Genomic DNA, 19,380 nt, shown 5'->3' on the forward strand with positions numbered 1-19,380 from the left:
GTGACCCTGGGCAAGTCACCCTATTTTCCTCAGCTCCTCATCTGTAAAGACTTGGAGAAGAAAATGACAAACCACTCCAGTATCGTTGCCAAGAAAACCCCACATTGGGTCACAGAGTTGGACACAATTGCAAGGACTGAACAACAACAGTGCTAAGTGCTGGGGATACAAAGAAGGTCAAGGAAAAAAAAGAAAAAGAAAAAAAGAAAACCCCCCTCCAGTCCCCACTCTTAAGGAGCTCACAGTCTGACTAGGGGTGGGTAGAAGGGGAGGGACAAGCTACAAATGGCTACATACAAACAAGATATATACAGGATATATTGGAGATAACCAATAGAGGAAAGCTGGTAACATTAACGGGGATCAGAAAAAGGCTCCTTGTAGAAGGAGTCTCTAAATATAACACAATGGAGTGTGCTACATCTGGAAAGAGAGGAGGACCCAACTACCTGTGTGATCTCAGACAAGTTGCTTCACTTTTCTGGTTCTCATTTTCTTCATCTGTAAAATAATGGGACTGGACCATATGAACTCTAAGGTCCTTCTTAATTATGAATCTATGATCAAATGGTCCTGTGTTTCACTACATAAAGTTAAATCACGAGTAGTCAAATATTAGCCATCCGCAACAGTAGCCAAACACGGAGGAAAGGGGCAGTTAGGATAGCTTGTGGTATATGCAATTCCCTTAAAAACAAGAAAAGAAATATTGGGTTATTTCCTTGCACCCATCACCAGGGCTGAAGTTGCTGTCTGAAACTCCAATCTACTTCCTGGCTTCCCTGACTTCCTTCCAATCTCAGCCAAAGTCTCACCTTTGCAAGAAGCCTTTCTTAGTCTTCCTTAATCATAACATCTCTCCATTGGGCTTGTCCTCTCTAGATATCTTTTTTGTGCAATGTTGTTTGCCCACTGTCTCACTCCACAGACTGTGAGCTCTTTGAAGGAAGAGAATGTATTTTTATCTTTCTCCTGTGCTTAACACAGTGCTTGGCACATTGTTGTTGAGTCATTCAAGTCATGACCGACTCTTCATGACCCATTTTGGGGTGTACCTATTTAAAAATGCTTGTTCATTGACTGACTGATGGAGCTGGGGAAGGTTATGAAGAGGTCTTGAGGAGGACGGTGAGGGGAGAACTGGCCATTCGTGTCTACAACTTGCGGAGTTCTTATATAGTATTAGAAAAGGAACCTAGCAATGAATGGGGCCTCTTAATGAAACTTATATTTGACAGCAAATTTGACAGGCTGAATATTGCCACAATCCAAAACAAAGATTATTGTTCTTGGAGAAGACTTAAGAAATACTGGTATATTTCGCTTGAGGTAATGTACATAAAGCATTTTGCAAGAATTAACATATTTCTACAAAATAAATGTCATCTATGATAATGATGATCTTAAAATGAATCTTCTCTCTGGCTAAATTAACCCAAATTCCTGTTTCCAATAAATATACAAAAGATTGATACAGTTACTGAAATATCTCCTCTAACGTTCACAAATAGTTTTGAAGAGTAGTCTTTAAATATTTTTGATTGTGCATTCTATCACTAAAAGTATTTTTGAGCTTACACTCCTAATTGCACATATTTCCTTAGTTATAAATTTTATAATGTACTACTGTGCTAATAATTACATGACAAAACTTAGAGACAAAATAATATTTTACTCCAGAATCAATAGGGAGACACTAGAACTTATGGAATAAGAAAATGACATGGGCAGATTTTCATTTAGAAAAATCATTTTGGCAGCTGTATGGATGATGGATTGGAACAGAGAAAGACTTAAGGTAGAGAGACCACTCAGGAGCCTATTGAAATAGTACTAGGAGAAGTGATGGGGGTCTGAACTAGGGTGGCAGCTCTGGTAGTAGAGAGAAGGGGAAAGCTTGAGAGACAGGGAGGCAAAAATGACAAGATTTAGCAAGTAATTGGATATGTGGAAGAAAGGAGAGTGAAGAGTCGAAGATGATACTGAGGTTATGATCCTTGTGGTCTGGAAAGATAATGGTACCCTCAAGAGTAACAGGGACATTTGGAATTCAGGTAGGTTTGGAGGGAAATATAATGCAATGTAATTTTTCAACCCATCAATGTCTTCTCATCCTGTGAAATTCATTCTATCCTTTCCAAAACAAAGAAGGGGAAGGAAGGGCTCTTACTCACTACTAACACGTCTTGGAGGATACGAGTAAGGATGCTGGGGAGATAGGCCAAGAATTTTTCCAATATTACCTGCACAGAGTAAAGTTATAACTTCCATGAGGATCTGGATCAAAATCTGAGAGGGGCGCAGTGGGACTGTGTTGGAAGACAATAGTCAGCATGATTTTTTTAAAAAAGATAAGCCCCAAGTATAGTGAAGAGGGCAAGATGTGACCCATCTTCCCATACTCTAAGTGGTTTATTACATACTCCCAGGGGTCAGGTTGTGACAGCTCCTACTTTGGTGACCGCTGATCCAGAAGATAGGTTCAGATTTCATCTTCCATTAATTTTCTATGTAACATTGAAAGAGTTATTTCTTAAGACCTCAATTTCCTCATTGGCAAATAAGGATAACTATGATAACTAGAAGACAACTATAGTCACTTCCGTGTCTAAAACTCTATAAATATATATGTATATATATATATATATACCTATATATATATATATATATATATATGTATACACACACACACATATACATACATATATATTAAGAATTATCTAATTGAAGACATTTGGGTGTACATGTTAGAGATGGAAAAGAGATAAGAAACTAGTAAAGAAGTGCTTTTCAAATCGTACTTGCTTAATGAATATTTGGCAAATGAATAAGTGTTCAAAGTAGTTAAGCAGGCAAGACAGATTCTTGATAATCTATTGGAAACAATAGAACAAGTGACATCTTCTTGTTTCCCAGTTGTTTTGTAAGGCCTTTAATGGTCTGCCTCCATAAGGGAAATCATCACACACACACACACACACACACACACACACACACACACACACACACACACACACATTCTAATAACAATCTAGGAAAGAACAATAAAGCAAATCTGAACACTGTATGATTACAATGACCGAACTTAGTCCTGAGAAATAAGAAAATTTATCTCCTTTCATCGGTTAGGTGGGGTACTAGGAGGATGGAATGTTACATATGTTTTGAAATTTTAGTTCTTAACATTTAACTGTTTTTTTCTTCCAAATTTTAAATCTTTCCTACAAGAGAAGTTTTTCAATACACGAAATTACAATTTCAAAAGAAACTCATATTGCAATAGTTATCAAAATATAATTTAAAAAAAGAACAATATCAAGTTCACAGACATAAAATTACAATTACAAAGGAAACTAATTGTATTGAAACATATTTATCAAAAGTAGAAGAGTCCCTGTGTCTAGAAGGAGCTTAAGGTCATCAGGCCAGAGAGCAGCCAATCTTCACAGAAATCCAGAGCAAATAAGCTTTCCCATGGGAAGAGCTCAGCTGTAAATTAGTGATGGCATTTAATGGGGAAAGGAAAAGCAGGAAAATGAATCTGTGGATGGTGACCTTTTAAATATAGCCTTGATCTATGAAAAGGCATCAAGGCTAAGTACACTTCATACAGTTCATGGAAAGTAGAGGAAGAAGTTTTTTTCTCTTCTCTTTTATGGCAGAGTGTGGCAATCCATGCATGCCAGCTTGGGTGGGGGGGGAGCTGCAGGCTTCAGTCAGAAGGATAACATTCTCCCCATTGCTAGGCCAGTGAGGCCTAGCATTAGTGTAATCTAACAAGATGTAGGAAATATGTATATGCATATGTATGTATCCATTCCCATTTTCTTTTTATGAATGTGTTAATTTTTAGGATTTTACACTAGAAAATTTATTCCTTGTCCAGAAAAGTAATTTGGGTAAATTTACATACCCCCATTTAATCAAAATTTCCTCAGAGGTGCTCATCTTAATTTTACTCTTCAATGTCTATTAACTACATCTCTTGTCTTTTAAGGAGATATGCACATTTGAGATATTTATTAGGAGAGGCAGTCTATGATACCTGCCTAGTAAAAATACAATAGCTAGCATTTAGGTTTACAAAGTGTTTTACAAATGTTATCTCATTTTATCCTCACAGCAATCCTGTGAAGTAGGTGCAATTATTATCTCCATTTTACAGATGAGGAAGCTGGAGCAAACAAAGAATAAGTGATTTGCCCAGGGTCACACAGCTAGTGGGTGTCTGATGCTGGATTTGAACTCAGTCCCCAATTAGCATACAGTAGACTGGTTTTAAAGAGAACTTGGAGCAGTACTATTTGCCTTCTTAGCCTCTGTATTTATTTACTGAGGTTTTTAACCTTTGTTTGTGCCATGGACATCTTGGGTCATTCTGATGAAGACAATTGATTCCTTCTTAGAATAATGTTTTTAAATGTACAAAATTATAATTATAAAGGAAACTAATTAGATTGCATAATTTTGCAATTAGAATACATTTTTTAAAAAGTTCGTAGACCCAAAGTTAGGAGTCCATGTGTCTAGAAAAAACCCTGGAAAGACCCTGGTTGAGAGGGTAGGTAGCCTTTGGTCAACTCTTTTTAGTGGATAGCAGGAACAAGAAAAAAGGAAGGGATAGAAACATAAAATGAGGCACAACCTTCTTTAATAACAGAAGCTCTTAAGTTTTTGTGTGTTTTGTGTGTGTCTCTTTGTCAGTCTGGGGAAGCTAACAGAACTCTTCTCAGAAAAATGTTTTTAAATGTATAAAGTAAAATACATAGGATTGCAAAATGACATATATAAAAAATACTTATTTCACTAGGCTCAACGATCAATTGTTTGAAATGAAAGCCCTGTCACATAGGCCATAATTTGAGTAGCAGAAAATTGTTTTTTAAAAGACACAATCCGAGGTAATAGAAGTTGTACAACACAGGAATTGCAATGAATTTAACCTTTCTGCAAACTCACCATCTCTCTTCACTAATTAACTCAAGGAAAAAACTATCTTTAGCTACAGAATAAATGTTAGTCTTCCTATCTTAGAAAAATGGGTACTTTCTGAGAAAAAGAAGGAAAAACTCAGCAGAGTGAAATACTTGAAAAAGATAAGTGTCATTATAAAAAAAAAATCAAAGAACGCAATTTTCATTTCACCTCTCCCCATGTTTTCCAAGAGATATTCATATATTTTTCATCAATAATATTTATTAAGAAAGCAATGGAAGAAATAGCATGCTAAGGTACCAGGTTTTAAATGTAGAGATTTTTTTTTTGAAACAGGTGAAGCTATAAATAAATAATTAGCAAGCATAACTGCCAGCTCCCTTAATTTCCAATTTATTTCTGATCAAGGGCACTGAAGAGCAGGATGCTTGGTCACATTCCCTTTGCCTTTAAAAAAGACACAAGTGAGAAACCCACAGGAAGGAGGAGCCCATGTACAGAGAGAAATTTTCCTGCTGAAATAACTAGGATTGTCAAGAAGCTATGCTTATGACAAGAGCTGTCCAAAGTCATATGGAGGAGATGAAGTAGAAAATAACCCATCTGTCATGATGCCAATGCATGTCATAAAGCAGGTTGCTTACCACAGGGCCTAATCTGGTCAGTCACTACAGATCCTATAGAAATTTAAGTCCCCTGCCATCTGTAATCCTACTGCTACATTACAAAAAAAAAATGCAAGAAAACAAAAAGAATTAATACCACTTGTCTCTGTAACGAGTAAACCAGTAATTGATCCATTTGATAGAAGCACACAGAACCATAGATTTGAGCTGGGGCCTCTGAGGCAATCCAGTCCAAAAGCTTCCTGTCCTTCATAGATGAGGAAACTTGAAGTCTTGAGAGAATTATTGATTTGTCCAAGGTCACATACATAACAGGAGGCAGAACCAGAACTGAAATTCAAATCTTCAAACTTCAAATTCAACACCCTTTCTATGGTCCCACAGTGCCTCCTTCCTAGATATCATCAAACCCAATCATCCAAGACAAGCAAGTGTGGCTGCCAGGTCACCCAAGTTCATATCCTCAAGTCATCTTCAACCTTGGCAATCCTTCCTTCTCCCTCATTGGCTCCATCCAATCCATTTACAAATCTTATGGATACAACTTTCACAACATCTCTCTCAACCATCCCCTTTCTTCACTCACTTGGCTTCTTCCCCAATTCAGACTCTCATCCCTTCTCATAGGGACAATTGTGACAGCCTCCAAACTAGCCTCCCTGCTTTCAGTAGTTCATCCTTCACACAACTATTAAATTAATATTCCTGAAGCACAAGTGCGATCATGGCAAAATTTGGTAAAAACAAAAACAAAAAGAAACACTTTAATGGCCCTCTATTGCCTCTAGAATAAAATACAAATGCCAGTTTCACATTTAAAGCCCTCCACTGTATGAGCTACCTTTCCAGAGTTATCTGATATTACTTGACTAATACACTCATGTCCCAGTTGAAATGGTCTATGGCAAACACTTCTGGGGAATTCATTATTCATGCTGACTATTCATACTGATTGGGGAACTCACTATTCATACACATTGGGTGTATTTGCTGTTCTCCAAACTCAACATTTTAGGCACTTAATCTGTGCCTTGCATTGGCTGCCCTCTATGCCTCTAACCTTTGTCTTCCATGAAGTTCGGCTCCGATCTCATGTTCTCCATGAAACCTTTCCTGTTCCCTTAGATACTAGTGCCGTCTACCTTTCTAGCAAAATACATGTTATCAGCTACAGATATAGATTGCTTGAGGGTTTTCTTTTTATCTTTGCACCACCGGTTCTTAGTACAGTGATTTATGTACATCTGTTGAATTCAGTTGGACCCAAGTTGAATCATCTGTGAAATAGGAATAATAATTTCTGCCTTGTCTCCCTTCCTAGGCAGAGGAGGAAAATGAATTTCAAAGGTAGGTGACATCCATTGTGGCCAAGTACCCAACGAAGTGCTTCAGGGGAGAACCTAAGCACAGGAAGACTTACAGTTCTTCCCTCCCCAAAAGACTTCCTTGACTTCTATCCTCAGGAGACAAAGCCTATACTAAGGGTAGAGAGGAAACTAAATTACAGGCAGCTAGGTGGCATTGTGGATAATTGTGTGTTGACCATAGAGTTGGAAGATGTGAGTACAAAACTTGCTTCAGATACTTTCCAGTTGTGTGACTCTGGGTAAATCAGCTAAATGTTTTCTGACTTCATCTTCCTCCTCTGTAAAATAGAACTAATAATACTGGCCTCACAGGGTTGCTGCTATGAACATCAAATGAAATGACACACTCTGCAAACCTTAAAGTGCTATACAAATGCTAGTAATTAATATGATTGTGATTATTGCAAGAGAGAGCTTCTCAGGTCAAAACATGATTCCCACGATTAGGATGAGGTCAGGGAGAGAAAAGTTTTGCAAGAAAGGAGAGCTCAGTCAAGGAGAGGGGATTGCCTTCTTAGCAGTAGCCTCTGGGGGCTAGAGTCCTTTAGGTAATGAGAGGCCCACTGCAGTAAGCTGGACAGAAGAGGATGGATTCTTTGTCCATGGCAACCCAAATTTAATATTAAACCATCATTTTTCTTCACCACAACTCAGTGGGATAAGAGTTATTTTACAAATGAAGAATCAGGTGTTCAGGGAGTTTAGCTGAATTGCTCAACTCCTTTAATTAACTTCTGTTTGCCTTAGTTTCCTCACCTGTAAAATGGAGATAAGAATAGCACTACCTCCCAGGGTTGTGAAGATCAAATGAAAATAAGGTTCTGGAAAGATGGTGGAGTAAGGCAGGAAATTACCTGGCTCTCCCAAATTCCCCAACAAACAATCTAAAATAATGTCTCAAAGCAAACTTTGAGTGGTAGAAATAATTAAAAGTTGGGGTAAAGCAGTCATTCTCTTAAGACAGCTTGGGAGGACCTTAGGAAAGACCTGACCTCCAGGGGTAGTCTGGCCCGACTGAAGTGCAGATACCTCCTGACACCATGGAATCCACAAACAACAATTGTGGGGGGAGGACAGTTATGTCAGTGGCAGCTTGGACTTCAGAAACTTTCACCCCACAGAGTATTTGGGGGACAAAGATGTAAAATGGATCATTTTGATTACATTAAATTAAAAAGGATTTGTACAAATAAAATCAATGTAGCCAAGATTAGAAAGAAAGAAAACTGAGGGAAAAATTTGTAGACAACTTCTCGTATAAAGGTCTCATATCTCAACTATATGGAGAACTCTGTCAAATTTGTAAGAATATGAGTTGTTCCCCAATTGATAAATATCAAAGGAAATAGTTCTGTATGAAAAGATCAAACCTATATATTTTTATACATATGAAAAAATGCTTTAAATCATTATTGACCAGAGAAATTAAAATTAAAATGACTTTGAGATATCTCACACCTATCAGATTGGCTAGAACGATAGAAAGAGAAAATGACAAATATGGAGGGGATGTGGAAAAATTGGGATACTAACATACTATTGGTGGAACTGTGAATTGATCCAACCATTTTGGAGAGCAAGATGGAATTATGCCCAAAAAGTTATAAAACTGTATATACCCTTTGACCCAGCAATATCATTCTCGGGTCTATTTCCCAAGGTGATTAGAGAAAAATGAAAATACCTTATATGTTCTAAAATAAATAAATAATTTTAGCTATTATTATAACTATTAAGATGGTCTCTATGGCTTCTGCAAGCCTTAAGTCCTCTGATCTTATGACAATCCATGTCCTTAAGGCATTCACAACATATTATCAATTTTGGATTTAGCCTAAATAGAATGATTTTACATTTACATAATAACCTCTTGCTTTATAGCCTTCACATATGCTTTTAGTAAATTGCTAACAATAAAAATATACATTTCCATCACATGTAGATTGTGAGAAATTTTAAAAGTAGGTTCGTCTAATGAACACTGTTTTTCATATGTTTCATTTACCTGGTTGTCATTTACCAGTACAAGTCCATCTAACAATATTCTGGCAAAGGTCAGTTGAAAATCTATTTAACTAAATTAAACTGTTATGCTTAGTACTTTTTTTTTCTGGGTAGGCAATGGGGTTAAGTAACATGCCCAGGGTCACACAGCTAGTAAGTGTTATGTGTCTGATGCCGGATTTGAACTCCTGTCCTCCCAAATCCAGGGCCTATGCTCTATCCACTGCCCCACCTAGCTGCCCTTCTACTTAGTACTCCTTTATGGGAATTTTCCATTTTCTTTCAGGAGTATACTGGAAATAATAATGAAAATAATTTTCTTCTTCCAGATTTATATAACCTCCACATAATTTAAAGCCATAAAACCTTTTTAATATTATGAGAAGTATTTGGTTACTTAAGTCCAAAAGCAGACAATGTGCTTTAAGAGACAAGTCCTCTTTCCATGTCTGATTTTTTTCCCCTCATTTTGCTCTAGGTAGATTAGAAGAAGGTTGTAGAAGTCATGAGATGCTGGGTGAAGCCTGCACTTGCAGAATCACCAACTCCTGCAATCTTTACACTGAGTAACTGGAACAAAGGGCATTTCAAAACTCTTTTCTCTTTTAATTAATTTATTGGTGGCTTATGGATGCCTGTTAATAAGGCAGACCTCTAATATGACTTTCCCAGATTTACATTCCAGCCCTAATCTTTGGCAATATAATAACAATGTGTTCAGTGCTCTTTCCTGGGGCTAGAGATAACTGCTTTGCTCTTCCTTGTTTTCACTTCATCTACATGAACCATCGACAAGGTAGGAAAATGTTGTTCCTCTACTAAAGTGACTGCATTAAGCTGTGATTTTTCATCTTCGACTCTGCTGTTTCAAAGAAAAAACTTCATCTTCCTATTTCCACTGATCTTAGGAAAAAATACTATTTTACCATAACATGTGCCATCACTTGCCCTTCCCAACACACACAGACATGCTTCATAGAAGTTCCATCAAGTTTGATAATGACTTTAAAGAGCCTGTCTGACTGATCTGAAGCAAAAAGTAAGGGATCTATAAGGTCAGAAGTCTCATTTCCCCATCAAAATAACCTCACAATGTACATTAGGCTAAATATATCTATCATAAAAAGTTTTAGCCTGAACTAACATCTGAACTGACGAGTGTATGCTATTGTCATAAACACAGAGCCTCTCTTTCCAGAAATGGAGACATTCCAGACACATGCAGAGAAATTACCAGGCATTTTCGACAACTGGTAATATTTTGGGTTAGGGTTTGATTAAATTCAGGTCAACAGACATTTGTTAAGTACCTGCTTTGTGTAAGGCCCTATGGTTGGTGCTGGAGATTTTTTTTTTTATTAAGTGAGGTGAGGGAGCAAACCAGAGATAATTATTGGTGTCTAAGATACAAAGACCAAAATGCAAACAGTTCCTACTCTTATGGATCTTACCTACTACTGGGGAATCCATCATTCAATTAGTATTTATTAAGCAGCTATTGTACGCCAGGTACAGTGTTAGCTGCTGACTATAAAAATACAAAGAATGAAACAAACCCTATAGGTAAGTAAAACACAAGGTAGGATATAATAAAGAGGATGAAGGAGAGATCATAAAAACTGCTTTAGGAAAATTAAAAGATGGAAAGTACATTAACAGTTGGGGGATCAGTAAAGGCTTCATGAAGGTGGCAGCCCATGAGCCAAGCCATGAACAAAATAAGTTTTCTAAGTAAGGTTTTTGAAAGTACAGTCTTAAGAGGCAGAGGTGAGTTGAACATTCATGGGGAAACAGATTGGGAACAGAGAAAGGAGATGCAATGCTGAGCTCAGGAATCTGGAGAAGAACAATTTAGATGGAATGCAGTGTGGGAAGGGAAATAACATGAATGAAGTCTGGAAACGCAGGTGGAACCCAACTGGAGAGTTTTTAATGCCTTGCTGAGGAGTTCATATTTTATCCTGGAAGTAGCAGGAAGCCATTGAAAAATTTCAAGCAGGAGATTAGCATGCTTAGACCTTGATTTTTAGGAATTTTAATTTCACAATTGCATAGCAGATGGATTTGAAAGGGAAGGCTTCAAATAGGAAGACAAAAGAGGAAACTCTTATAATAGTTGCCATAAAGGTATCTTCCAGCTCTCTATCCTATGAATTCAGGACAAAAGGTTAGAGCTGGACAGGTTTTTACGTGTATGCATGCATATATACCAAATGCATCTGCACAAAAGTGACAATTTAATCCATCGTAGCTGATGAGATCACCAAGGGAGAGAGCATAGAGATCAGGACAGCACCTTAGGCATATTGGAGACTTCTGAAGTGAAAAAATACTAATAAGAGATCAGAAGGCAATGCGGTGCCAAAGTCCCCTCCTCCACAGTGCCAAAGGAGAAGAGAGTATCTAAAAGGGGGTCATCAAAAGGATCAAATCTTATGGCTGGTTGAAAATTAGTCACAAAAAATAAACAGAGGCAGCTAGTTGGCACAGTGGGTAGAGCACCAGCCCTGGAGCCAGGAGGATCTGAGTTCAAATTTGACCTCAGACACTAGCTGTGTGACCCTGGGCAACTCACCTAATCCTGTTTCCCTCCCCCCCCCAAAAAAGAGAGAAAATACACAGCATGCTTTAACTAACATATAGATTATTACTAATTACCAATAATCAGACAAATGCATGTTCTCTTAGTCTTTCATTCTCCTGGGACACAAATCCAAAGAACTCCCTGATATTAATTTCCATAGAAGAAAACACAGAGAACCACATCAAACAGCACCATTTCATTCAATACTTGTGTATTCCTTTGCCTCTACTGCATTTTACTATTCTGAAAATGAACAATACTGTCAATGTTGACAATACCATCAATACTCAATTCTGTTCTGCTCTTCTAGAACAATGGATCAGTGTCCAGATAATCACCAGCATCAGAGGGCTTCCAATGTGGTTCAAAACACACACAAATTTGGTAATAAGCTCCTGGGTAATTGTAGGGTCAACAGATAGTTGCTTATTTTCTACTGGCTCATAATTCTTGCACCTGCATTCTATTCTACTAAAGGCTTCCCAATAACAGCAGGTCTGTTTTTCTCTCTCACCCCTACATCCAAGCACACATTACCGTTTGCCTACTTTTGTTCACTAATCCCCTAAATGGTCTGGTTTAATTTCTTTATACAAACTTCCATTATCCCTTCCCCTACCCCTAACAGTTCTGGAAATATTAGACTTTATCTGTTCTTACTGAAAAGACTAAACCTAGAATTTTGAACAAATGGTTAAACTTCATATTAACCATAAACTTAAGTTTTAACAAGGTGGAGAGTATTTGGTATTGATGAGGACACCTAACATGATTTCTGTACAAAAAAGACAAAATTATTACATACTGACTTAAGAAATCTCATATTGTTTCCTTTGCAAGTTCCTACTCTTTTAAAAATAGCAAGAACAATTTAGGATTACTACCTCTGAGACTCTAGGTTGTCACTTTATCTTTCAAAGCCTCGGTTTCCCCCTATCTAAAATGGGAAGTAGATGAAGTTATATTGTCAGGTAACCATTCTGTTGGTTGAAATGCTGGTGTTTCATATAGGGTGGTATATATTTATGAGTGAGAAGGGCTAATCAGAACTTAAAATGGAGTTATTACTACTTGCACTAACTAGCTCATAGTTTTGCTGTGAGGAAAGTTTTCTATAAACTGTACCAAGCTAGATAAATATTTGAATTATGATGGCTATCCAACTATATTTCTGAATCCACCTACATTCAAACAGTAGGAAAAATTAACCTAAGTAAAGTGTTTCTTCAATCTTCTAATCTCTCTTTTATTCACTATATTTAATACCTCCTGATACTAAAAACCTGGTGGCTTTTTTTTTAGTGTCTTTTCTGATTAGCCCCTCTTACTCATAAATACATATTTAAATGACCTGTTCAAAGTTTTGTAGCTAATAAATGATTGATTTAGAGCTAGGATCTTTGTAGAGATTGCATATTATTGTAACACCTTGTTATAATAATTTTTAACACATACTAATTAGCTCATTTTAAACCTAGAGGCTATTAGAATGGGTTCTAAATCTACATGGTTTCCTCCTCTGCAGCTTTAAGGGCATTTACTTTAGACCAAAAAGTTATGAGATTAATCACAATTGCTCTGAGCACCCTGTTAGGAAAATAACATTTAGACCAGAAGTTCTTAACCTTTTTTTGTGTCTTGGACTCCTCTGCCATTCTGGTGAAGACTATGGACTCTTCTCAGAATAAATGATTTCATTCATTGAAACATTTATTCAGTGAAAACAGTCTGTTTCTAGGTACAGCTACTGATATTATTAGGGTTATAAAGAAGCTTGGTCCATTTATAGCTTCACAGGATTTGTAAAGTATAGCAAGAGGAAAAGGGGACATGGAATTGGCAGTGTATTTCAGTAATGATTATGCTTATATTCCCTCTGCTGTGCCCTAATCCTTTCTACGTGTTGGAATACACTTGGGGCTTCTATTAAAAGTGGCATTGGAGCCTGTTGTGGACTCATAATATACAAACAGAAATGGGACAAACATGGGGAGAATTCAAATAATGCTGGCTACTGGACATTTAGGATAAATTCTAGTGAGGAATTTTTTTTTTAGGGAGAAACGTTTTTAGAGAAAAAAGAGGGAAGAGAGGAATGTCTAAAATGAAGTAGTAGAAAGACTTGAAAGTGAATTTCAAATGTAGAAGGGCAAAATGGAGTGATTTGAAGGGACGACTCAGGACATGTACATTTTATTTGAGGTAATGGATTAGGACTGGGGCTGCATTGTAAATCTATGAGAGGGTTGAGGATCACCTCTAGCCATTAATACCCGTGTGTGTGTGTGTGTGTGTGTGTGTGTGTGTGTGTGTGTGTGTGTGTGTGTGTAAGGCTGGTGTGTGGAGTCAAGAAACTGGAACACTGCCTTTTTAGGGGGTGTTTGCAGGCTGTTAGCCACATTCCAAGAGGCTAGGGATCTCTAGCCCTTTTTTCTCCTCTTATTTTCTGCTTGTCTTCCTTCCCTTTTGTCCCCTTCCTATCTTTTCCTCTCTCTCTCTCTCTCTCTCTCTCTCTCTCTCTCTCTCTCTCTCTCTCTCTCTCTCTCCCTTTTCTTTCTCTCTCTCCCCTTTTCTTTCTTTTTCCTTCCTTTTCTTTCTTTTCCTTCCTTCCCTTCCTTCCTTCTTCCCTCCCTCCTTTCTTTCTTCCCTCCCTTCTTTCTTTCTTCTTTCTTTCTTCTTTCTTTCTTTCTTTCTTTCTTTCTTTCTTTCTTTCTTTCTTTCTTTCTTTCTTTCCTAACTCCTTTAAAAAGCACTCCAGGGACAGCTAGGTGGTACAGTGGCTAGAGCCTGGAATCAGGATGACCTGAGTTCAAGTCCACTCAAGTCCACCCTCACATACTTGACACTTATTAGCTGTGACCCTGGATGAGTCACTTAACCCCAATTGCCTTGCAAAACCAAACAAACAAACAAAGCACTCCCTATCTTACTTACATCTAAATTGGATTAGAAGGCTGAGAAGACTCAAGTCAACTAGTTATTCAGCTATAAATTCAAAGAGTGGAGGAATGATGTGGGAAAACAAATGTCTATTGGTGATAATGGCATGGGCAATCTTGCATATAAGTAGATGGAATAGGTATGATGGGATCTGGGGGTGACAAAATCCTCCCTAAGACCAAGACGAAAACCAAGCAAAACAACTCTGCCCCAACCTGTCAGATTCCCAGAAAAGCAGTATTTAGAGAAGCATTCTTTGGCGTAAACTAGCTCTTCCTGCCCTTTTTCTAAAAAGTAAGCACGCCTGGAAAGATGTTAAATAAGACTTTGTCATCCACAATTTAGCACAAATTAAGTATAGATTATTTCTTACAAATCGCTAGCCATTATCAGTGCACTTAAGGAAAGGATGCTTAGATTAGAGAGGAGAGATAATGAAAGACAACAAAATGCATGACTAGGTAGACAAAAGGTAGGATAAAAAATGTTACTGATCATAAAGAAGTGGCTGAAGGTGAGGGCAGAGAGGTGAGAAGGTGAGGATATTGTGAAATAGGTGAAGATAAATTTCATCTGTTTCACTACTGTACCTAAGATTGGCCCTGAACATCAGCTAGGTGGAACAATAGATAGAATATTGGACCTGGAGTCAAAAGGACCTCAGTTAGAATTCTGCCTCAGACACTTACTGGCTATGTAATACTGGGGAAGTCATTTGGACTTTCAGTGTCAATTTCCTCAGATGTAAAATGGGGACAATAATAGCACTTATCTCCTAAGGTTGTTGTGAGGATCAAATGAGATTATTATATGGAAAGAATTTCATAAACGTTAAAGCTCTATGCACGATGTCCCCAAAGCCTTAAGACTGCACTATGATTTTTTGGACACCCTATATAAATGTTAGCTATTCTTCATAGGTTCAGAATTGAGAAATCAGAGCCTGAGGAAGACAATCTTAACAAAGTACAAGATGGATAAGAAGTCATGGGGCAAAAAGTATACTAAAAAAAAATCTAAAATCTTTTTTTGTTCTAACCTGCATCAATGGAGGTCTCTGTAAATTTATTTTTGCCAACAGAAACACTTAAAAAGAAGAGATCAAGTAATTGTAAAAGGAGCAATTTATTCCTCAATAAAGTTTTTAATTTTAACATGTAGAATTAGGAGAAGCCAGGTCTTAACAACTTTTAACCTCACTTTTATGTGTCAGGAGGAAAATGTAACCGTGTAGCTGATCTATAGTTTAACATAAAATGAATTAATCCCTTCCTATTTCTGCCTTTTCTTCCACAAAGCCTTTCTATCAAGATAATGAGTGTGGGGAAATATAAGACAACCTAGAGAACAGCAATTCACCAGGGGAATAAAGACGAAATTAAAACACTTGCAGAAATGACATCAAAGGGAGTGTGAGGAATGCCATCCAATAAAAACACAGCCAAGAATCTGGGGTTAACCAACCTACCAGCCAAAATTAAATAGGCCACATGGAAAAGGAATTGGCAGGGTGAGTGTGCATCCCATAGCTATGGGTTGCACAATCTCTAGCAATAAACAATGAAATTCTGTGCGCCAATGGACTTCTCCCCAGACAGTGAATTGAGTTTTATAACAAGAGGGCAGAAAAAAAGGAAAGATGAAACAGCTATCTCTCATACTCTGCTTTTGGAACCCTGTCTATTTCCTGCTGATCATCAAGTTCTGCGTGTGATGCCTTCAGTGAAGGGAAATCTGTTCTAAAATAAGGAACTGGTAAAAGGAATCCCAGTTTCCTGACTAAGCCATGGTAATAGATCAGCGGTTGCCAAACATTTTTTTTTAAAAGGGGATACCCCTTGCTTCCCAGTTGTCATGTTGAAAGGGAGCAAGGTTCTTTTAAATTTCTGACTCAGAATTCCACAGGGAGACATAGGTATTGACAGCTACAGTGGAGAAGGGACAGGATTTGTTGCTCGGGGAGCTGGGCTCTGAAATTCAAGAGCTTGGGAATTGTGACACTCCTTGAGGTTTACTGGGGCAACCCAGGTGGAAGTCACTGTGTTACATTGTATTCTAGGCACATCCTTTCCTGTGTGTTAAAAGCAAGTTCTTTTAATATGAAGCGATCACTGAGACAATTGTTCAGTCTTAAGAGCTTCCACATTTGAATTTGCCAGTCCATGTTGTCCTGTTTACTCAGATGTGTTTAATTTCTAATGTTTCATGAATATGAGACTGTAATAGAAGAATATGAATGAAAAAGAGAGGTAACTAAATGCCACACCGTTTGTCATGACAGAATCATTGGGGCACAATTTTACCATTTCTTGAAATAAGTATAAAAAATTAGTCTGTTGGAGGAATGATCTGTTTGAAATAGCTGCTACACTGAAGAAAATCACAGCAGAAGGTCTGGAAAATTAGATGCCTACTTCTTTATAGTACTTTATGAACCTCCCAAAAGAAAGTATTACAATGAATTATATTTATTAATTAAAACATATGACATTTTATTGTCACATGGCACCTACTATAACATGAAAGGATAACATGATATACAATTGTTCAGAAAATAAAGCCAGTTAGAGAGCCAGAACACAAAGAAAATTTCCGAATTATAACCAAGTTATTGCTTTTAACTGGAATAAGGTAAAAAGGCACTCTCCTACCCTTATTCATGACTCCCATACCTCTTGCACACATACACATACATATACACATTCTTGTTAACAGTGTTATGGTTCTGAGAACTACTGTTCTGGAAAAAAAAAGCAGTATAAACATTTTTTTAGCCAAGCAGCATTAACTACCCTGTGGGTGAGCTCTTAAGATTATAAAACTCTCTCTTGTGGTCCATAAATATTTCAGTTCACACAAATATGTCTAATGTTATATAAATTTGTAGCCACTGAAATGAGTATTCTGGATTTTGGAGGTAGAGGAAACATGGTGAAATGTGAGAAGTACATCATTTTTTCCAAGATTTAAGATTTAAGATTTAATTTCTCCCCAAGAGGGATGTAGAGCTGTACAAGTCACTCTCCTAGAGTAAGTCAGGCACAGGCTCTGGGAAGACAGGAGCAATTCACTCAGTCATTGTCTTTTTCTTCACTTAAACAGCTCTGCTTTAGCCCCTGATCACTTTAGTGGCTTCAAAGAGTTAATGTGGAAGCTTAAGCTTTCTACCTGGAAGTGATTAGGCTCTGGGGGGAAATGTTCTTTAAAAGCCCCAAGTGGCTAGTAAAAGGCCTTTGGCTCCTATAAAAGGCCTTTGGCTAGATGTAGTTGAAAGTATCATTTGAGCTCATGCTGTGGCAAACCAAGGATATAGATATACCTGTACTGGCAGATAACTAGCTATTAAGTTTTGAATCTATAAAAAAGGATCCAGTCATATTTCTGGGACAGGGACCATTTAATATACCATCTGTTCTTCCCCCTCCCCCATAAGAGCAAGTCTATGCCTAACATTTCAAAGCCATACATAAATTGAAGCTTGAAAAAAGCAGCCACTTTCCATACCTGCCAACTGTGTGACTTTCATCAAGTCATTTAACTTTCTTCCACCTCTACTTCTCCATCTGTAAAAAGGGAACCATAGTACCTGAAAAATGTACCTCAAAGAGTTGTTGAGAGGCTGAAAAAGTCTAACAAGGATGATGAGAACCTTGAGATAATTTCATATGCATATCAGATGAAGGAATTTGGGATAATTAGCCTGCAGCATGACAAGACTGGCTGTGGATGAAGGAGGAACACAAAAGCTATTTTCAACTATCTGAAAGTCTGTCACATGGATGAGGGCATTAGATTTATTCCATATGGCTTTACAGGGCAGAACCTGTGGCAATACATTGAAAAGGCCAAGAGGAAAATTTAGACTTGATATAAGGAAGGAAAAAAAAACTTCTTGTAAGTGGAGCTATCCAAAAATGATATAATTTGTTTAGTATTTGCCACATTCAATAACTGACAATACTCTCCTTGAAGAAAAAATTCATAATATTACATAAGACTGTGTAAGTGGGACCACATTTAAACTTTTTCCCAGCACGGTAGAACCTGCAATGGCTCATGCTTTACTGGCAGAGCCTTTGAGAACCCAGGGTCCCTTCCATGCCATGTTATGACACTATGGCAATACTTTTATGGTACTGTACATAACAGATATATGTCTGTCAAAATGCATGTTGCCTTAAACCTGCAAACCTTCCCAACTTCTCACTGTCAGTTTTATCACAAACCTCCCAGTCTGTCTTCTTTTTACTTTCTACCCCATACACAGACATTCATCAAATTGTGGTTGATTCTTCCTCTATAATATCTGTTAGATCAATCCTTTTATCTCTTCTCAGTGCCTCATTTTTCATCCTGTTCTTCATCATTTCATGCCTGAATCACTTCAATATCCTCTTAGTAGGATCCCCTATCTCTAGTTTCTCTAAACCAGCCTACATACCACTGTCTGATAGTTTTCTCAAAAAAAAAATCACTTATCATGATGCCTTCCTAATAAGTAACCTACAAAAATATACCTTTGTTCACTGTATCTAAATTCTTCAACCATCTCTTTATATGCCTTTTTCCTCATTTCTCCACTCTATCCAACCATGCCAGATTCTTTACTGTCCATCTCACATACTTCACATTTTAGTTAGTCAATAAGTGTTTATTAGATGTCTATTAGGTGCCAAGTCATTCAGCAAGAATTAAAGTGCCTACTATGTGCCAGGCACTGTGCTAAGTGCTGGGGATACAAAGAAAAGCAAAAACATGGTCTCTGAACTCAAATTTTATTTTATTTTATTTATTTTTAGGCAACTGGGGTTAAGTGACTTGCCCAAGGTCACACAGCTAGTAATTGTCAAGTGTTTGATCTGAGGCTGGATTTGAACTCAGGCCCTCCTGACTTCAGCGCTGGCGCTCTATCCGCTGTGCCACC

The 19,380-nt window shown here is 37.5% G+C and overlaps 1 protein-coding gene across 20 annotated transcripts in view; it reads right to left on the reverse strand.

Annotated features, from left to right (window-relative positions):
• DTNA (dystrobrevin alpha) overlaps nucleotides 1–19,380 on the reverse strand; it is a 484,963-nt gene that overhangs the window by 172,202 nt on the left and 293,381 nt on the right. The window lies entirely within an intron of this gene.

The sequence above is a fragment of the Phascolarctos cinereus genome, unplaced genomic scaffold (assembly GCF_003287225.1).
Source record: "Phascolarctos cinereus isolate Bilbo 61053 unplaced genomic scaffold, phaCin_HiC Scaffold_4;HRSCAF=312, whole genome shotgun sequence".
Classification (NCBI taxonomy): Eukaryota; Metazoa; Chordata; class Mammalia; order Diprotodontia; family Phascolarctidae; genus Phascolarctos; species Phascolarctos cinereus.